This window comes from Lytechinus pictus, chromosome 7 (genome assembly GCF_037042905.1).
Source record: "Lytechinus pictus isolate F3 Inbred chromosome 7, Lp3.0, whole genome shotgun sequence".
NCBI classification, from domain to species: Eukaryota; Metazoa; Echinodermata; class Echinoidea; order Temnopleuroida; family Toxopneustidae; genus Lytechinus; species Lytechinus pictus.
The window spans coordinates 41,089,120-41,109,101 of record NC_087251.1 but is presented as its reverse complement, the minus strand read 5'-3'; the positions used below and the strand labels follow the sequence as shown (position 1 = coordinate 41,109,101).

Below are 19,982 nucleotides of genomic sequence, written 5' to 3'. Positions count from 1 at the left end.
TTACGAACCCACACGCGACGTGAGTGATTATAAACTGCCCTTGTTAAGAACCAAAAATTAGTACATTTGGAGCTTTATTTAGGGAGTTAGAGGAAAAAGTATGATTTCGCATACTAATAACGCATAAATTAGCATAACCACTTAATAGTGATTTGCATGAAATAAATTACTATACAATTTTGTAGATTATGTCCCAGGCAACCCGCATGCCAATTTTCGGCGCGATCGCGCCGTCGGCGGCCGAGATCTCAAGGGGGCGCCTGGGAGGGCCCCCCCCCCCCAGCCATATGAACTCCCAAAATACCCCGGCCTAGATAGGGTTAAGACTACAGTAAAAATAAGTATGCAGAATCTATTTGCACAAAATAAAAGCACAAAACATTGAGGGACCATCGTGCCCCCAGACCCTTTATGGTGTCTATTATGTCCCATTGGCCCGAATTAATTATCTACGCTTTTTATCAATGAGTCCACTCTTCAAACAATGGACTCACGTATCTAACCGTGGAACATGCATGAATTTGGCGCACTGTGACAAAAGCGCGTGTCAGCATTGGGCATTTTTATACATGCACCCAATACGCGCTAAATTAAGCATAATTTATACAGGAAGGCAGCATAAACCATGGGTTCGAGGGTTTTAAAAACCACCTTTGTGAATTTGGGCCATTATGTCTCATTAAAATATAAATATCACATTAAAGGGAAATTAAACCTTTGGAACAAGATAGCTTGTGTGAAAACAGAAAAATCAAAGAAACAGATCAACAAAAGTTTGAGAAAAATCGGACTAATAATGAAAAAGTTATGAGCATTTGAATATTGCAATCACTAATGCTATGGAGATCCTCCCATTGGCAATACGACAAGGATGTGTGATGTCACTTGTGAACAACTCTCCCCATTGCTTTAGTATATTTCACTTAAATTGCCTCTTTTATCACATCTATCAGTAGATCATATGTTCTTTCTATAGGAGGGCATGTAATACAGATTTTTAAAGAATACATCATGGATAACAAGCAAAAAGAGACATTTTGAGAATATTTTACAGTTTATCAAAAGGAAAGTTGTTCACATGTGACATCACACATCCTTGTCGCATTGCCAATGGGAGGATCTCCATAGCATTAGTTATTGCAATATTGAAATGCTCATAACTTTTTCTTTGTTTTTATTCTTTGATTTGTCTGTTTTGACACAAGCCTACTTGTTCCAAAGGTTTCATTTCCCTTTAATAACAAACCATTGATGAACATAATTTGAATTTACCTGAATTTCTTTGCTCCTTGCTTGCTTTCTGGGGAAATGAAAAGAAGTAACACACTCAAGATTAGATTGTTTGATACCATGAAGACGAAAACTCAATATAAATGTGGTTAATGTGAATAATTCCAGAAGGTCTCAAACAGTCATCAAACCAAGAATCCAATATCCAGACACAAAATAAAATGGTTCATTGTGCTTATGCTTGTCAAAAACAAAAACATTTTATTGTTCATTTTTTTTTTAGAATGCAAATTACATATATAAATAAGCAGTTGTGAACGGGCAACAATCTAAAGGGAAACTGAAGTGGCAAATGATGGAAAAACATAGATTACAGAATTTGCAAAAGGCTAATTGACATGCTCAGTAGAAAATACATATACACTGTACATGTATAAAGAGTGGGTAAGGACATCAGTCACATCGTTTGCACACCAACCAGGACATATAACTGCTCTTTAGAATTTAGCAAAACTTTAGAATGTCAGAAGTTAGATACGATTTTGATGACATTTTATTGTTATATGGTTATTTGTCATTCTTATTCAAATCAACTGCTTGTTGGAATGGAATTGTCTCTTAAAAACAAATGCAATATTAAGCAAATGAGAGCCTTACAAAATGTTACATAATTTCATAGCCCAATACTTAGAAAAAGTAAATGAACAAGTCAGCACCAATTATGTTGCCAAAAAATGTCAAAGGGTGGATTCCATCTTGAGCCATTTAAAGGGCTCCCAGCATAAATTTTGATACAAGTCTGAAATAAAATACATTAATTAACAAAACTGCTCTTTTGTAGGAAATTTAATTTCATCTCGTCCCACTTAGCTACATCGACTACATGAATTCATTGAATGCTTTTCTGATGACACTGCCGTAGAGCGAATTGAGAAAATTATTCCAAGATCACGTTAATAATGACAAAGCCAAAGGAATGGATTGATATAATGTCCAACTCATTTACTTACAGCAAAATGATTTATTCACATTTAAATTCCGATTTTACTCCATAATTTCCAAAGTCTTGATCTCTACATCGATCTTTTGAAAGTGTTGAATAATTTGGCGATGGCATGTCTACCAAGTTCTGTGCCACTGCACTTGCGCTCGCAACGGCCACATTCAGAATACAAATCGCACATGACATCAAAATCCTTGATCCGGGGATCCGAGTCTTCCAAAATTAGATGGGATCCAAAACTGATTAAATTTGAATTTTTTTTTTATATATTCATTGAATCTGTTATAATTTTCATAATAATAATAATCTTTATTAATTCACATTTTTTATCATTACGACTCATTTTTTAATGTGAGTTATAGTATACGTACAGTGTATTTTCATTTGTATAGTTTTATTACTCTTTGCCTGCCAATTAAATAATGAGCGCACCTGTCACGGGCCTGAGAAATGTTTTAGTCATCACAGTGAATGCTTTATGAACTTGTTGAACAACTACGATTTAAAATAAAATATTTGAAATTAATTTGTGTAAAGGAGAAAGAGAGAATACTGGGGGGTGGTCGTGGGCAATGTAGATGAAAATGATGGGATGTTTGTGACTTTGTGGGTAGGGGATTGGCGAAAAGAAGTCAATGTTCGTAGCGAATGAAATTAATTTTAATTTATGGATGTGTCTACTGTGATTGTGGCTGCATAATCTTTATGGCGATTGGAAAATCCACCACGGGTCGGGAGGGGTCCGTTTTCAATAGATTTCGATAGAAGTACACATTTAACAAAGTGGAATTGGCAATTCATTCACAGATATTTATTTCAAGTACGAATTATTGAAGTTGATATGTGTGAACGTTTTAGAGGATATGTATTTCGTTTGTTCACGCCCACATGAGATGCTAGTATAATTTGAATATCGTTGGATGAATTTTTCAAGTTCACATATGTCTTTATGTTTTATATCGGAATTGTGCTTTTAATATGGAGTTATCTTTACAATGTCGTTAGCCTGATTATACTGCGAGTGGATGATATTTATGAAGTGAGTTGGAATGTGAACGAGACGCCCCAAAGCCGATGGCACGTGATCTAATTAGTATTCACTTTCTTGGTTGAGCCAATCATTGTGCTTCAGTGAAAACGGGTTTCCCGAATTCCCGCCCTTGGAATGTGTCGCACGTGTGTGACCTGTTAACCTGTTGTTTGAGTGCGAATCAGCTGATTTCGTGACCTCAAATATTCTTCATGTTGTTTACGCTGGATGGGGGCTATAAAATTAAGAAGATCTTTCTCTTTTTTCATTTTTAATAAACTGTTCGTGAATTTCTGTAAATTTACAACTAAACCTATAGTGATATTGTGATGCAATTTATTGAATCACGTACCTCGATCTTCCCACTCATGGTGCAAGAAAATATTTCTAAAATTTAAATTCACCAAAATATACATACATTAAAAAAAAAAGAAGATTATTCAGCCGTCATCATCAGTAGAAGTATATACACGTCTATAAAAATGTATTCGCTTCGAATATTGACTTCTTCACCAATCCCACACACACGATCTCAACATCCCCTTGTCATTGTCCACACCACGACCCCTCCCCTATCGCTCTCTCCCTTCGACCATCCTACAACCCCACCCCTCTTCCTCTTTCACACACGCTGTATTTGTAGGCCTACATAATGTATTATTTAAAAATAGAAATCTGCTTTCCTGTCAATTAACTTATACTTTCAAAACATTCTAGATCGCAATTAAAAACAACAAAATCGTAATATTAAAGTATTATGAATGACTAAAAATATTTCTCACGCTCGTGATGAGCACATTTATTATTTTATAGGTGAGTAACGAACAATACAAATGAACACAGCAATAATTGACAGTGATAAAAGAATCTTGATTGGATATTATTAGTATAAACATCATCAACAGAAGTCTTATGAGAGTTATAGTTTCAGTGAGTATCGAATAAACAAAACAAAAAACCATGCAAATTATATAAGTTGGGGACCGGTCTCATGAATACCGATGCCTATTATTTTGGAAGCCTCGGAAGAAAACTTCCGAGGCTTCCAAATACGTCAGTCACATTTGCTCTACGGCGGCCGTACGGCGAGTCGAAAACAGCCGTTTTATTCAATTTTATTCAAACCACCTATATTCAGCTGGTACAAAAATTTTAAAAACGGCTGTTTTCGACTCACCGTACGCCGCCGTAGAACAAATGTGACCGAGGTATAAAGTCGGAACAATCTTTGGATTTAGTAAGGACGTGACGCGGCGCAAGCTCAAAGGGCTACGCATGTGGTCCGTAGATGTAGTCGGTCATTGACATAAGAAACAACACGCATTCACAAAATTAATCGCACTTTCTAAGGATGTAGCGATCTAAACATTGGAAAGCATGGAGTTAATTTATCGATGTGAATAAATCTAAAAACTGTAAGTATAAAATGAGATTGACTTCAAATCATTTCCCAAGACAAGTTGACCTTTTTAAGTTATCAGTAATTGCCTTTCTGCTTCAATCGCAATTCGCGCAACCGTTACGGCTGTGTGGCCGGAGAAGCATTGAATAGATATAAAATGTGGTGCATTTAGCAGCAATCTAAGCTCGTCGATATTGATATTTTCGATAGCTACCGCGCGCCGCCAAGCGTCAGAGTGAACCTGGCGAGAACATTGAGACCAATAATACATTGACTTCAATGGGGCTAATTATGTATTCATGAGATCATATCTTGGAGCCCCATGGACCAATTCCCACCAAATTTGGGTTGTGGGGGTTCGTCATCATGCTCTACCAAAATATGGTATCAAAAACACTGTTATGCAAAAAGTGAAAATTGATGACATCACACTTTGGTACTCTATTCCACTTCAGAACTGAAAACTTCAATTTATCTTCAATTTATCTCTGATTTATATTTCTCTCTACAGCAAGCACAGAGTGCTCTCCACAAGAGTAAAGCCCTGGAATCAAGGGTTCATCTGGCAGAAGCAGCCCAACTGGAAGCAGGGAATATGGAGTAAGATTAGGAAGAATTTGTTGTCATGCTTGATGATGAACTCGACAAACTCGGGTCAGTGGTCAAGAGAATGCCCTGCAATATGCCACCAGAACCAGTGGTAAGTTGTGCAGTATTTATAATTGTATTCACAGTGCACCCCAGAAAAAAAAACGAAAACCGAACATTATATTGAATGCTTTATCATAAATTAATAACTAGGTGTCTTATCTCCCATTTGATGTAACTTTGGCAATTAGTCATTCATATATGAGTTAGTAAAAATAAAAATCTGAAGAAGGGATACCCCAAATCATTTGGCAGACGGTGTCTCAACTTCCAAATAAAAATCATATGTCTCAAACAGTTTATTATCTGCTCTTTGATATGATACTTCAATCAAAGAAAATGATTGAGGAATAATAAAGTTTTGTTTTCTTTCCTCTGGATCTGTTATTGTACAGGAACTGTCTGGTTCCAGAGGGCAACAGATTAAGATCATGCTGAATTTCAGTGAATTTAGCAGATGTTGACATGGTAGTCGTCCGACTTTCTCAGTGCTCTGTTTTGTTGGTGATCAGCACAGCATAATTCTTTGTTACCGGTAATCATGTGATAGTTATAGTTGGCAGTCCATTTGTTGAATGAATCGTGGAAAGATGAACATTGTTAATGAGAACAGGACTTGTTTTCCTTAATAATTTTCAAAATGGAAAACAGAAAATATTGGTATTTCAATGTCACAGAGTCCTTAAATCGTGTAGATATTGATTTGTGTAATAGAGGCGAGACTATCAGAGCAATTTTACTTCAGAACCGAGAATCAAATTTTATCTTAATACATATTTCTCTCTACAGATGGCATTTAGTGCCATTCACGAGAACAGATCCCTGGAATCAAGGGTTCATCTGACAGAAGTGGCCCAATTGGAAGCAAGGAATATGGAGCTCGATTAGGAAGAATTTATTGTCATGCTGTAGGATGAACTCAACAAACTCGGTCAAGGTCAAGAAAATACCCAGCAATATGCCACTTGAACCAGTGGTAAGTTGTGCAGTATACAGTGCATCCCAGAAACATTGTCCCTCCGTGGCCTTTGATTATTACATTGTATAATCAACAGGTAATGTAAAGAAGAAAATATTTGATGTTTCAATGTCACAATGTCATCCATCCTATGGGCTATTCCACGGTTACCCACGTTACATTTGGAGACACCTTGACTCATACTTGGAGCTGTAACTCCATTATTATTGATAGGAACTAAATATCTCTTTATCACAACACAGTACGCAGTCTGACTATCCTTTGTATAAAAACAAAACTTGGGAAATTTTATTATGCTCCTGGCAAATCTTTGAAATGTGTCGGTTACTCACGTTACATGATTTGGACATGCATAAAATGAAAAGTCGACATAAGTGAAAAGTGTCTACATATAAGGCTTTTATGAAAGTTGATTATATCCATTTCAAAGAAGTATATTAGGGATACAAACTTTGTATATAATTCAAAAAATAAAGAACACATGGTGTTTACTAGGGGTGCAGATAAAGTGGTTACTCACGTTACGGTTACTCACGTTACATTTTGTCCATGTATGGTCAACAACATAAATGTCACTAAAAATTCAATAATGTGTGTAAGATTCATGTTTCTGTTTCTGTAATAATATGAGTAGGATTTCAGACACCAGTTTATGTTAAAGAGAAATTCCAGTAGTTGCAGTAAACACTGATTTCATGAGAAAGTCTGTAAAACAAGGCTTAATTGGCAGTATATCATCGAGGATCTAGATCTGGTACAGTTACATAAACTGAACTTTGTGAAATCCTGAAATCTACGCTGAAAAATGTTCACACTGAAGATCACCAACACAGATAGGCACACGTGGGACAGTGTATTATTATTGCTGGAATAAAGACCCGACGGAAGTGACCGAATCCGTGCTTATTTTGCTTATTTCTCAGCAATTACACAATTTCTTCCAGAATCCTTTGGCACATATTTTTTATTCATACAAACAGACACTTGGGTGGTCATTATATTAGATTCTGTAAAAAGTCATTTTTAGATCGTTACCAAAACTGGAATTTATCTTTAAAGGTAACATTCTGAATAAGTTTCCTCCTCTCTTTTACTTATTGGTCAGTATATCGGTAATGTATTCACTAAACTGTACGAGATCTGGCTTGGGCTGTGTAAATAAAAAAATGTGAAACAAATGCATTCCATTTCTTGCCTCAAGCCCTCAACATCAATTAAAGAACCAGCAATAAGTATAAGTAAGGCAAATACATGTAAAATGTACAGTTCAGATGGGCTATATATTGAATTTGAATTTTTAAGCTCATGTCCACCAACCTATGGAATTGCCCCTATGTATATTGATTTGTGTAAAGCAGGTGACATTGTTAGAGCCATTCCACTTCAGAACAAAGTACTAAGTCTCATCTTAAATTTATGTTTAGCTGTATACAGAGGGTATAGAGTGCTATTCATGAGAGCAAAGCCCTGGAATCGAGGGTTCTACTAGCAGAAGTGGCCCAACGGGAAGTGCTGTATGTGGAGGTAGATGTTGGTGCATGCTGGAGGATGAACTCGACAAACTGGGGTCAGTGGTCCAGAAAATGCGCTGCAATATGCCACCACAACCATTGGTAAGTTGTGCAGGATTCACAATTATTATCTACAGTGTTTCTCAGAAAATAATGAAACCCAGAATTATTTATGCTTTATCCTTTGTATTCAGTTTCAGATAAATGACTGATCATCGTAAAGTTCAGCTTCAACTCTTTCATCTGATTTAAATTGGACAATTAGTCATTCGTACATGATTAGAAAAAAATTTCTCAAGAAGGGGATACCCCAAAATCATTTGATGGATGGTGTCTGAACTTCAAAAAGAAAATCACATGTCACAAAAGTTCAATATCTGCTCTTCAAGTTTTGTGCTGTGCTTGTTTAAAAATCGGGGTAACATCAACTCTAAAAGATCTACGCCGAAATTACCCAATCCATTATTCATCATCTAGATTGTCAAAGCATAGCCTTCATATGACATCTGGGCCCTTTAACTCAAAGCATAGCAATTGACCATATGATTGATTCTAACTATTGATTATATACATCTACATGTATAGTGAGCTGTCATAAAATCTGTGTAGTAGAAATTGGTAAGAATTCTGGATTGATTACAGGTAGACCAATATGTGTTCTCGTTTCAGTTCAAATTCAATATCATGCATTCTCTTGATGATAAAATCTTACCTATGTTCCATATTTGATTTCAATTTGTATCAATCACAAAGCTTTGTCTTTTTCTTTACCACCTTCTCCACATATTTCATTAAATAATTCAATATGATATATTTATGGCATAAATTCAGAATCAACAATATACTGATTACGTGATGTAATTTCAGATGATACACGTACATGATTTCAGTTATGACTCCTTTCGGTTTTAAACCCAAACCAGGCTCTGTTCTCTCCCCCCCCCCCTTGTGACCTTGGCTGCTGATATGAATTTCATATGAATTAAGCCAATGAATGTGTGAATCATACTTTTTACTCTAACTCAATAAATAAAACTCATGGAATGCTAATTTTTGGTGTAAATAGTTTTTTTAGCATTCATTACAAATGTGCTGGAAAAAAAATCAGTGTGAATATCAATTATTATATATTTGTTTGCTTTTGTAAATTTATGTATTTCTCCTTAAAAAAAATCTTTTGTCTATTTTCTTAGGGCCAGATTCATTGCAGAACCTTTTTAAAGCATAATTATGCTAAAATCAATTGAGTTTTAGCTGATGAAAGCAAAAATAGTCATATCTCTATAAGATGAGAAAATTCCATTTGAATTGACTTTGTTTACAGAAACATTCTTTTTTTTTTTTTAGCAATTTGGGTCTGACATGCATTTACAAAATGTTAGGTAATTTTGGAACCATGTACCTGGCCCTCACAAATTTGGTCTCAAAAGATGGGCAAGACATGACAGTAAAAAAACCTGGTCAAAATTTTTGTGTGGCAATACGGTCGCAGTAGTTGCAAATATACATGTGAAAATGAACATTGTGCCTTAAATGGCAATATTCAAATTTCTTTTCCAAAAGATATCCAATTTAAAGTACTGAATTTATAAGCATCTGAATTTTTGGAAGTGTTTTTGTTGATATATATCGTACATATAATGATGTAAAACCTGTTGAAATTTGTTGAAAATGTTTCTGTATAATCATAATAAATATAAGTGTATTTTCCCCAATGCAGATATTTCTTAGAGAAGGACTGTTGTTAGAATAATATTTTTTTCTTTCACTTTACACCTACAGTCATGACACTCAATGTGCGTCATGGATACAACCCCTATCTGGTGTCTACCATCTTCCAAGCATAAATAAGAGAGACAGTCTATCTGAGACGAGGACATAACACCAATCTTAGAATCATTTTCTACAGGGAGTGTCTGGTTTGAAAAGTTATTGGTCTTTGTGTGATCATGTAGATCATATTAATTGAACAAATCATCACTTTAAACTTTATGTTAATATATCCAAAACTCTTTATCACCAAATATGGGATTCTTTATTTATTTTTCCTCATGAACCCATCATTTTTTTAATGTGTTTTATAACTTTTGTGTAGCCCGAAGCAGCAGGTCCAAGCTATTATCTTTTTTGCTGAAATTTCATTGTATCTGAATTATCTGTTGTTTCATTATGTAGGGCATGGTTATAGGAGTAAAAAGTAATTTGTTCATAAGGTTGGAAATGATTTTTCAAGTGTTTGGCTTAGAATTAATTCTAACTTGGCCGGGGCATATTGGGAGATCATATGGGTGAAAGGCTTCCCTGAAATTTTAGTCGTCAACCTGATAATTGGCATGCACGTTGCCTTGGACCTAATCTACAAAATTGTATGATGTTTATTTTATGAAAATTGCTATTAACTATGTTAATTCATGCACAAGTGGTATGAAAAATCATACCTTTTTGCTCCCAAAAGTAAAGCTACAAATGACCTAAGTTTTGGTGTAGAAACTCTGTGTTGTTCTCCGCAAATGCTCTTGAAAAAAAAGTTGATACCAGATCAATTTCTTATGTATTGGATTGTTTCTGCAATTTTTGTCTCACCTGCATAGCAGAGTGAGACTATAGGCGCCGCTTTTCCGACGGCCACGGCGGCGTCAACACCAAATCTTAACCTGAGGTTAAGTTTTTGAAATGACAGCATAACTTAGAAAGTGTATGGACCTAGTTCATGAAACTTGGCCATAAGGTTAATCAAGTATTACTGAACATCCTGCCTGAGTTTCATGTCACATGACCAAGGTCAAAGGTCATTTAGGGTCAATGAACTTAGACCATGTTGGGGGAATCAACATCAAAATCTTAACCTAAGGTTAAGTTTTTGAAATGTCATCATAACTTAGAAAATATATGGACCTAGTTCATGAAACTTATACATAAGGTTAATCAAGTATCACTGAACATCCTGCGTGAGTTTCACATCACATGACCAAGGTCAAAGGTCATTTAGGGTCAATGAACTTTGGCCGAATTGGGGGTATCTGTTGAATTACCATCATAACTTTGAATGTTTATGGATCTGATTCATGAAACTTGGACATAATAGTAATCAAGTATTACTGAACATCCTGTGCAAGTTTCAGGTCACATGATCAAGGTCAAAGGTCATTTAGGGTCAATGAACTTTGGCCAAATTGGGGTATTTGTTGAATTACAGCTATAAATTTGAAAGTGTGTTGGTCTAGTTCATAAAACTTGGACATAATAGTAATCAAGTATCACTGAACATCCTGTGCGAGTTTCAGGTCACATGATCAGGTCAAAGGTCATGTAAGGTCAAAGAACTTTGGCCACGTTGGGGGTATTTGTTGAATTGCCATCATATCTCTATAAGTGTATTGGTCTAGTTCATAAAACGTGGAAATAAGAGTAACCAAGTATCACTGAACATCTTGTGCGAGTTATAGTAGTTTTCAAAATCAGCACTGCTGCTATATTGAATCGTGTGATGCAGGTGAGACGGCCAGAGGCATTCCACTTGTTTAATGTATTTCTTTTATTTTACCTTTGCTTTTCATTGTATTTTAGATGAAATTTGTTGGTGATCAATTAATTTGAATCAATGAGAGTAAATATACTCATTTATCAATATTTGGCTGAAAACACAATTTGCACTAAAATTGTACACAAAATCACGTTTTAGAGCAATTTTTGGTCCGACATGCTTGTACAAATTATGCATATCTTCGGAACTGCATTCCTGGATGCTACAAATTTGGTCTTAAAATATGCGAAGAAAGTCACAAAACAACATGGTGAGAGTTTTTCATGTTAAAAAAATATTGCATGAGCGTCAAGCAGGCCCTTCAAGCCCCCCTTCCCCCCCCCCCACCCCGGCCTAGTTAGGAAAGTTTTTCTTGATGAAGTATTTATTTATTTATGTGTTGACAATTCTGCAAAAGTGGATCCGAAGGTTTTCCAGAGTTTTTGTCTATTGTGTTTTATCTCTGGTTTTTTACCCTGGATCTACTTGTCGTAGAATTATTCTCCCCCCCCCCTTTCGTGCACATTACTATTATACCTATTTTCCCATTAATTTCATTAATATTTATTTTCATCATACATTAATTACACCCTAAAAATTTAGAATATTTTGTAAGGTGTTAATTTCGAGATAAAGGTTTTTCTATGCTCAGAATATGATGTATTTTGTGTTATTAATCTTTAACCTATTTGTTTAGGCCTATCAGCAACAATCAAAGTTTGTTATTACCATATTCAATTTATATCTGTTAATTTCTAGCATTAATATCTGCATACGTGATAAAATATATTTCAGAAGAATGAATGATGTCATTAGCATAAATAATAAACAAAGGACCTTGTATAGTTATTTGTGGGACGCCAAATGTTATAGACAAAATATCAGATTAATCATCATTAAAAAGTAGCAAAATAAACCCCTCACAAAAAGTTCCAAAACTCAAGTTTGATGGATGATTATTTGTTTAATACTGAACCACTAAAAATGAAAATGGTGTTATTGGTTAGCCTCTTTGCAATGAGGTGCCATTTGTTTTTATTCTATTATGAAATTTGCAGCCACCCTTTAAAGGTCAAGTCCACCCCAGAAATATGTTGATTTTAATCAATAGAAAAATATCTACCAAGCATAACATTGAAAGATTTTTCAAAAACGGATGTAAAATAAGGAAGTTATATTTTTAAGTTTCACTTATTTTTCACAAAACAATATTGAAATAACTTGTTCTCGCGATAATTCAAGAACTGTTTGAGAGATCAACTCTAGTCTTTCAATCTGTGTTTTCCTTCAGCAAGATGTTTACCCTCATTTTGCCGCACTCAACCCAGGTTTAGATGAAAAACCATGGTAGATAGGTGCACTCAGTGTTACTGGGTTAGAAAGTGCTCTCATATTTTTGGATATTTTAGTTTCTCTTTCTTAAGTATATTAAACTAGCAAAACAATTCTGGGAAGTGTTCACAAAAAAAAAATCTCTGACCAAAGTCATGGCGAAAGCATTAACATGCTCATGATCTTTGATATACAGTCTGATCAATTCATTTGCATTAGAGCACGTCCTTTGAGAGTGATTCAATCAATATATTGATCTGTTATTTTCCACACGCAAGTAGCTATTTAATCACATTTGATTTTTTGTGAAACACTTCTTTAATTTGTCTCTTAAGGCCTCCGCACACCTTTCGAGTGGTCCACAATCTGATTTTGGAGCAAATTACATTATGCTAATTTTCTGTAATGTGATTGACAAATATCTTTTCATTCGAGGCTTAAATTAACTGAGAATACTAAATAATTTTATTTGATTTCAAGCCTTTATTTTTTTTTTGTGAAGGCCAAATTGGTTTTAAATTGTAGGAAATTGTATGATTGCTATGACATTTCACTTTTATTCAAATGATGATGCTTGCATAGTCACAGATTTCAATGAGTATTCATTGGATGATTTAGAATTTTACACAGGAAGATGTCACATGTCTCTATGTTCAAAACGTTTTACTCCTTAATTGGTTCGCAGACCAATCAAAAGGTGTGCGGTGACCTTTACATCAATGTCAGATAGCTTGGACCTGTCCTACAGTGTACAATTGTCTGTGCTATATACAATACTTGTTTTGTATTCATGAAGTTTATTTTTCTTTTTTGAAAAAATAAATTGTAAGACCAGCAGCCCGGAAGATTCATTCAAGTTGCAGGACCATAGCAGTTGACCTTGATTGATGGTGGTAGGCCCTAAACCTTGCAAACATGGCTTCCTGTCTAGTTTGAGCTGGGATCTTCCTGCCAAAATCACACAATTAGTGACATCACTACCAAGAGATATATTCTTCAGTGTGCAGAGAAGGGCACTGGACACAGTTGTGCATGGTATACAACTTACCACAATGTAAGTGTTTTAATCATGATTTCAATGATATTTTGTGTAGCCGAAAGTATGTGAGACAATGCAATCAATTTTCCAGTAATTATGTACTGAGGGCATCAGGGCAATAACCTTTGTGAAAATATTTGGCGGCAATTTTCCCCACATCACCTTAACTGGTATTTCTTCCCATTTCTGTATCCTTTTGTTGGCTGTGCCGGATCAAACCATTGATTATAGTCTTTCTTTATATACCTCCCAGTACTATTTGTTCTAGATGTTGCTCGAACTTTATCTTTGTTTCACATTGTTGCAACATGATATCTGCCATGACTGATTTAATAATGTGCTAAGAAGATAAACAATTTTTATTAGAAATTTATATATACAGACATTGATCTTTTTTTTTTTTATTGCAGAGCAATGTGAATTATTTTGCAATATATATATTCTCCTTTTCTGTACGTGTTCTTTTTTTGGCCAGACTGATTTGAATTAATATATCAAACTTTATCGCGGTCATTTCACCATGTACGTACATAAACCCCATGTTTGTGCCGAGTGCGTATCCATCGTGTATTCACAGAATGTGAAGAGATAATGTGGACTGCACGAATGTTAAGATATGTGATGATAAGGTAGATTCTCAATGTAGGTTTGTCTGCCCAAATCTTCAACTTCGGATATAAACTTTTCCACCCATTTTTATGAGGGTTGTGCACTTCAATGATTTTTCCACAATGTGTAAAAAAAAAATGCTTCTTCAATCAGAGCAATATATGTAAGTCTGGAATCTTGTTTCAAAATTGCAATGTCAAATTTTGATTTCTAGAGCCTTGCCAGTGTAGTGTTTCAAGTTGACCCATGTTGATATTTGAATTATTGATGGAGCAGTTTAGCCAATATGGCTTTGGAGCTTAGTGGCATTGATCAAGATCGATCAAAAACTGGCTTTCACTCTAAATCGATGCAGGTAACCATTTGTTCTTCACAAAGTGAAGAGAGAGGAACTGGCGAAGTATGTTCGAAGAGAGTGCTGCTGACTTCCGGAAATTTGTTTCAGTCGCATGTGACATCTTTATATTTGGTGTTTGGAATCTGGTAATGTTGCGATAATCTTCAAGTACTGTCTGACCACAAGGAAAGGTGTTACTTTCAGCCTACGCATGATATCCAGAGCTCTTCAAAACCTCGTGCAAGTCACACACTTCTGTGACTCACAAATGCTGATATCTTGTGAGAGGGTTGGCCTCTTTGGGGTGGCATTACAGGAATTCTCAGTGGATCTAGTTCCAGTTAGTCATTTTTGTCTCGCCTGCATAGCAGAGCGAGACTATAGGCGCCGCTTTTCCGACGGCGGCGGCGGCGGCGGCGTCAACATCAAATCTTAACCTAAGGTTAAGTTTTTGAAATGACATCATAACTTAGAAAGTATATGGACCTAGTTCATGAAACTTGGACATAAGGTTAATCAAGTATTACTGAACATCCTGCCTGAGTTTCAGGTCACATGACCAAGGTCAAAGGTCATTTAGGGTCAATGGACTTAGACCATGTTGGGAAAATTATTTTCAAAATCTTAACCGAAGGTTAAGTTTTTTAAACGACATCATAACTTAGAAAGTATATGGACCTAGTTCATGAAACTTGGACATAAGGTTAATCAAGTATAAGTGAACATCCTGCTCGAGTTTCAGGTCACGTGACCAAGGTCAAAGGTCATTTAGGGTCAATGAACTTTGGTCAAGTTGGGGGTATTTGTTGAATTACTATCATAACTTTGAAAATTTATGGATCTAGTCCATGAAACTTGGACATAAGGTTAATCAAGTATTAGTAAACATCCTGCCTGAGTTTTAGGTCACATGACCAAGGTCAAAGGTCATTTAGGGTCAATGAACTTTGGCCAAGTTGGGGGTATTTGTTGAATTACTATCATAACTTTGAAAATTTATGGATTTAGTTCATGAAACTTGGACATTAGGTTAATCAAGTACCACTGAATATCCTGTGCGAGTTTCTGGTCACATGACCATGGTCAATGGTCATTTAAGGTCAATGAACTTTGGCCGTGTTGGGGGTATATGTTAAATTACCATCCTAACTCTGAATGTTTATGGATCTAGTTCATAAAACTTGGACATAAGAGTAATCAAGTATCACTCAACATCCTGTACGAGTTTCAGGTCACATGACCATGGTCAAAGGTCATTAAAGGTCAATGAACTTTGGCCGTGTTGGGGGTATTTGTTGAATTACCATCCTAACTGAAGTTTATGGATCTAGTTCATAAAACTTGGGATATAAGAGTAATCAAGCATCACTGAACATCCCCTGTGAGTTTCAGGTCACAAAACCAAGTCAAAGGTCAGTTAAGGTCAATAAACTTAGGCCATGTTGGGGTAATTGTTGAATTGCCATCATAACTTTGAAAGTTTATGGATAGAGTGAATGAAATGTGGACATGGGTGTAGTTGACAGTCTTAAGTCTCCGTTCAAATGCCATTTATGGTCAATGAACGTGGTATTATGTCATTATATGAATGATGTTTTTGTGAATGATTATTTTATAGTAGTTTACAAAGTTAGCACTGCTGCTATATTAAATTGCGTAATGCAGGCGAGACTGCCAGAGGCGTTCCACTTGTTGTCTTTTACAGCCATTTGATATTTTCCTGTGTTTGTTGGATTTTCCAGATTTATTTGACTCTGATGACATGAAAGGCAATGTGAAGTCTTGGTATTACAGAGTCAGAGTCAATCTTGTCACTAAAAGAGAAGCTACATACATCTGATACATTTTCTGGCTTAGTAATTCTAGTTATTAAACTACAACGCATTTGTGTGAATTCTAATAAGGCAGATTCTTTGTCACCATTCATATTCTGTGTCGGGGAGGAAACGCTCTTTCTTTGGAATTAATTTTGAATAGATTTCCTGTGCAGAGGAAACTTCATCATGTTCAGGTATCCATTAAAGTGAGGGGACGTTCCCGTGTTTAACCCTATATAGCCCAGGCTAATTTGAAATTACATAGACGGGGGGGGGGGGGGCATTCTTACCCCCCCCCCCCACCCCTGATCTTAGTTTTTGATTTGGATACTATCTCTCGTTTTTTTAATGAAAGTTGTCGATGTCACTATTTCAATCATAAATACATGAATTCAGTAGTTCGTAATCAGTATCTATAGGTAAAAATAATGATGCATGTATGAATTTTGGCTACATACAGAATTTTCATTGGATTTGTCAAATGAAATCACATTTTTGAGCAATTTTGGTCTGACATGCGCTTACAAAATGTTGCCTAACTTTGTAACTGCATACCATTGCATTGTAAATTTGGTCTATAAAGTTGCGTGAGAAAAATTTCATGACAATTTGTGGCCTGATCTTTACAAATATATCACAAAAAATGTTGTGGAGGCTAAAAAAAAGCCCCCCCCCCCCCCCCCGGGCTATATAGGGTTAAGGTATGCATGTACCTGCTTACCATTGCCAGTTATATTGGGAGGTCCTCCACTCAATGATTCAATTTGTTTACGATCTTGTGACATCTAAAAATCTTTCATGGGAACTTGTGAGTCTTTCACTTCTTTGCAATGATCATACAATGCATAATTTTCAGACCATCATAAAATTATTTCCTTCTTGCTTATCGTTCCTTTGATCAAGTCAGAGGAGTTTCTCAGCCACGTTCTGAAGCTTGACATGAAGTGATGCTAGGCTGTTCATTCATCCATCTTCCAGTCTGATGGTAGGGCAGTGATTGGTAGATTTTTCCAACAGTGTCCCTTTGGCTAAAGAAATGGTTTCCTATATCCAGTGTGGAATAAGTTTGGGAAATTTTGTTGGGTGCTGTCTGTCAGATTTGACATTGCATGATTTGGTAGATTGTTCCAACGCTCCATGACCCTTTGGCTAAAGAAGTGGTTTCCTCCATCCAGTCTGGAACAAGTTTGGACAATTTTATTGGATGCTGTCTGTGAGAGTTGTCATTGGTTCTTGATGACCATTAAGCTGAAGAAATGGTTTCTTATATCCATGGAAAGATTTTTTTAAATTTGATTGGTTGCCGTCTCTGAAATTTGACATTTTGCTTCACTACTAGGGTTCATGCATTGTATTGCAATGATTGATGGGGGATTATAAACCATTGTGGAATGTGAAGTGTACTCCCTCAGGACAAGCCTACTTTGAGGTTCCAACCCATTAGATCTATCTTTCATTGTCGGTGCCTCGCCTGATCTCTCAGAGTTCATGGTTATGTGATGGATATGCAAGCCAACATTTGGTTCTTGTATGATGGTGAATGAATAAATTAGCTATTTTTATCAAAATGCAGTGTTCACTGAAAATTCATAGAACCGCGATTGCATCATGAACAGAAAAGGATATATTTATTTGCAAATCATAATATATTCCATTTGCTCTTTTGAAAAGAAAAGCTCCCCTTTGAAAATAAATCTATTGGCTAGGTTTTTTTAATGAGATGATATAAATTAAATTGTTTAATAAAAATATGAAATGTGAAAAATGATTAGTGATAATACTAAAAAATATTAATTTGAACATTAGAACATTGTAGTGTCAGTCATGGATAGTTAATGTTGAAAGGATGTGAAATGATTGAAAATGGGCAGATACAGGAGCATATCATGACAAGTTTTGTTAGTGATAATCACTAATTTGCACTTAGCATGATTTTTTTGTGAAAATCACTGACAATTCTTCATGAAATGCTTCCCTGGATGGATAGTACAGGGAGGTATGGGAAGAGAGCACAATTAGTGGAGGGGAAGGGGGAAGGTGAGATGGTTGTAAGGAAGGGAGCAGATTAAAGGAAATAAGGTGGTGGTTTTGTTCAAGGGTGAATGAAAAGACTACAAAGGAGATTAATAGATTGATTCTTATGGCAAGGAAGGGGGATGGGGTTGGTAAAGGAAATTTCTTTTTATGAATGAATGTTCCCCCTAAAAAAAAGTGTTGCCCCCAGGAAATAATCACTTGAAAATTTGATGCATTGTCTTTCATACTCTTGGCTACACAAAAGATCATTGAAATCATTATTAAAGCACTCTCATTGTGGCAAGTTGTATACCATGCACAGCAGTATCGAATGCCCTTCTCTGTACACTGAAAAATAGATCTTGAGGTAGTGATGTCACATATTGTGTGATTTTTGTCAAGGAGACCCTGACTCAGACTAGGCTGCTTGTCATTTTGTGAGGGTAGGGTTTGCCCCATTGAATCAAGAGGTCATTAGCTGCTATGGTATCTTGTATACTTGAATGAATCTTCTGGACTGCTGGTCATTTTTTTTATTGGCAATTTTTTTTTTTTATCTTTAATAAAAGTTGTTGGAAAATGAAAATTCATTGCTTTTCAGTTATGCTTATTCTGTCCACTGTCTATATCATCCACTTACCTGCCCCCTCTTAATCTATTATGAACCCCGACACCCCCCCCCCTTCCCATGTGAAATTTGGCTTTGTTCCTTAATCCCCCCAGGGTGGGCCCCATTGCATGAAATGTACTATTAAAGGAATTTTGCCATCCACTTGGTGGTTTAATGAGCCCCAATTTTGTTTTTTTCAGAAACAGTTTATGGTGAAAAGTTTTTACCTTTCTCCCTTTCCATTTTCTGATTTGGGCAATTCTGTAAAATAAGCTTTTCCTACATCCTACCTTTCATTTTTCTTAAGTTTTTACTTCACTTCATAAACTGACCAAGTCATGGTTATTTGACAGCATTACAGACTGTCACAAGAACCAGAAATCAGAGACAGAAAATTTCATGAAGGTCACAAATATAGGGGGTCGGACGTACATATTTTATGGAATTGCCCATTTGTTTTTTTGGGGGGGTCCATGGTTGGGGACACCACATTTGCTCCTGCGACATTTGCTCCGGTCTCAATATCTCAGAGTGTAATAATGTGCACATTTTCCATCAGAGCAATTGTCGCCGGAGCAAATGCCATGGAACTCCATGGTCTACCATTGGATGGCAAAATTACTTTAATAGCATACAAGCAATACACATCAAGGGCATTAGTAAGAAATACACACACAAGGGACCTTTGGAAGAGTTCTAACACACCTGAGGCAAAGCTGAGGGCGTTTGGACCATTTCAAAAGTAACAAATGTGGGTCATTCTAACGCCTTGGCAAAATGTGTATTGTTTCATAAAATAATGATGTGGATCCTTATTTGATAAGCCATCCTTGTCTCAATACAGGCAAAAATATATATATATATTTTTAGGGGCTACTTCTCGCAACCTACTGCAT

General features: G+C 35.9%; 1 long non-coding RNA gene across 1 annotated transcript; it reads left to right on the top strand.

The window, feature by feature from the left end:
• The first annotated feature begins 5,086 nt into the window (after positions 1 to 5,086).
• LOC135154784 (uncharacterized) lies at positions 5,087 to 19,134 on the top strand. Its single transcript, XR_010294226.1, has 4 exons — positions 5,087 to 5,365; positions 6,103 to 6,289; positions 7,717 to 7,905; positions 9,586 to 19,134. It is a non-coding gene; the product is annotated as an uncharacterized LOC135154784 (long non-coding RNA).
• Positions 19,135 to 19,982: the final 848 nt, after the last annotated feature.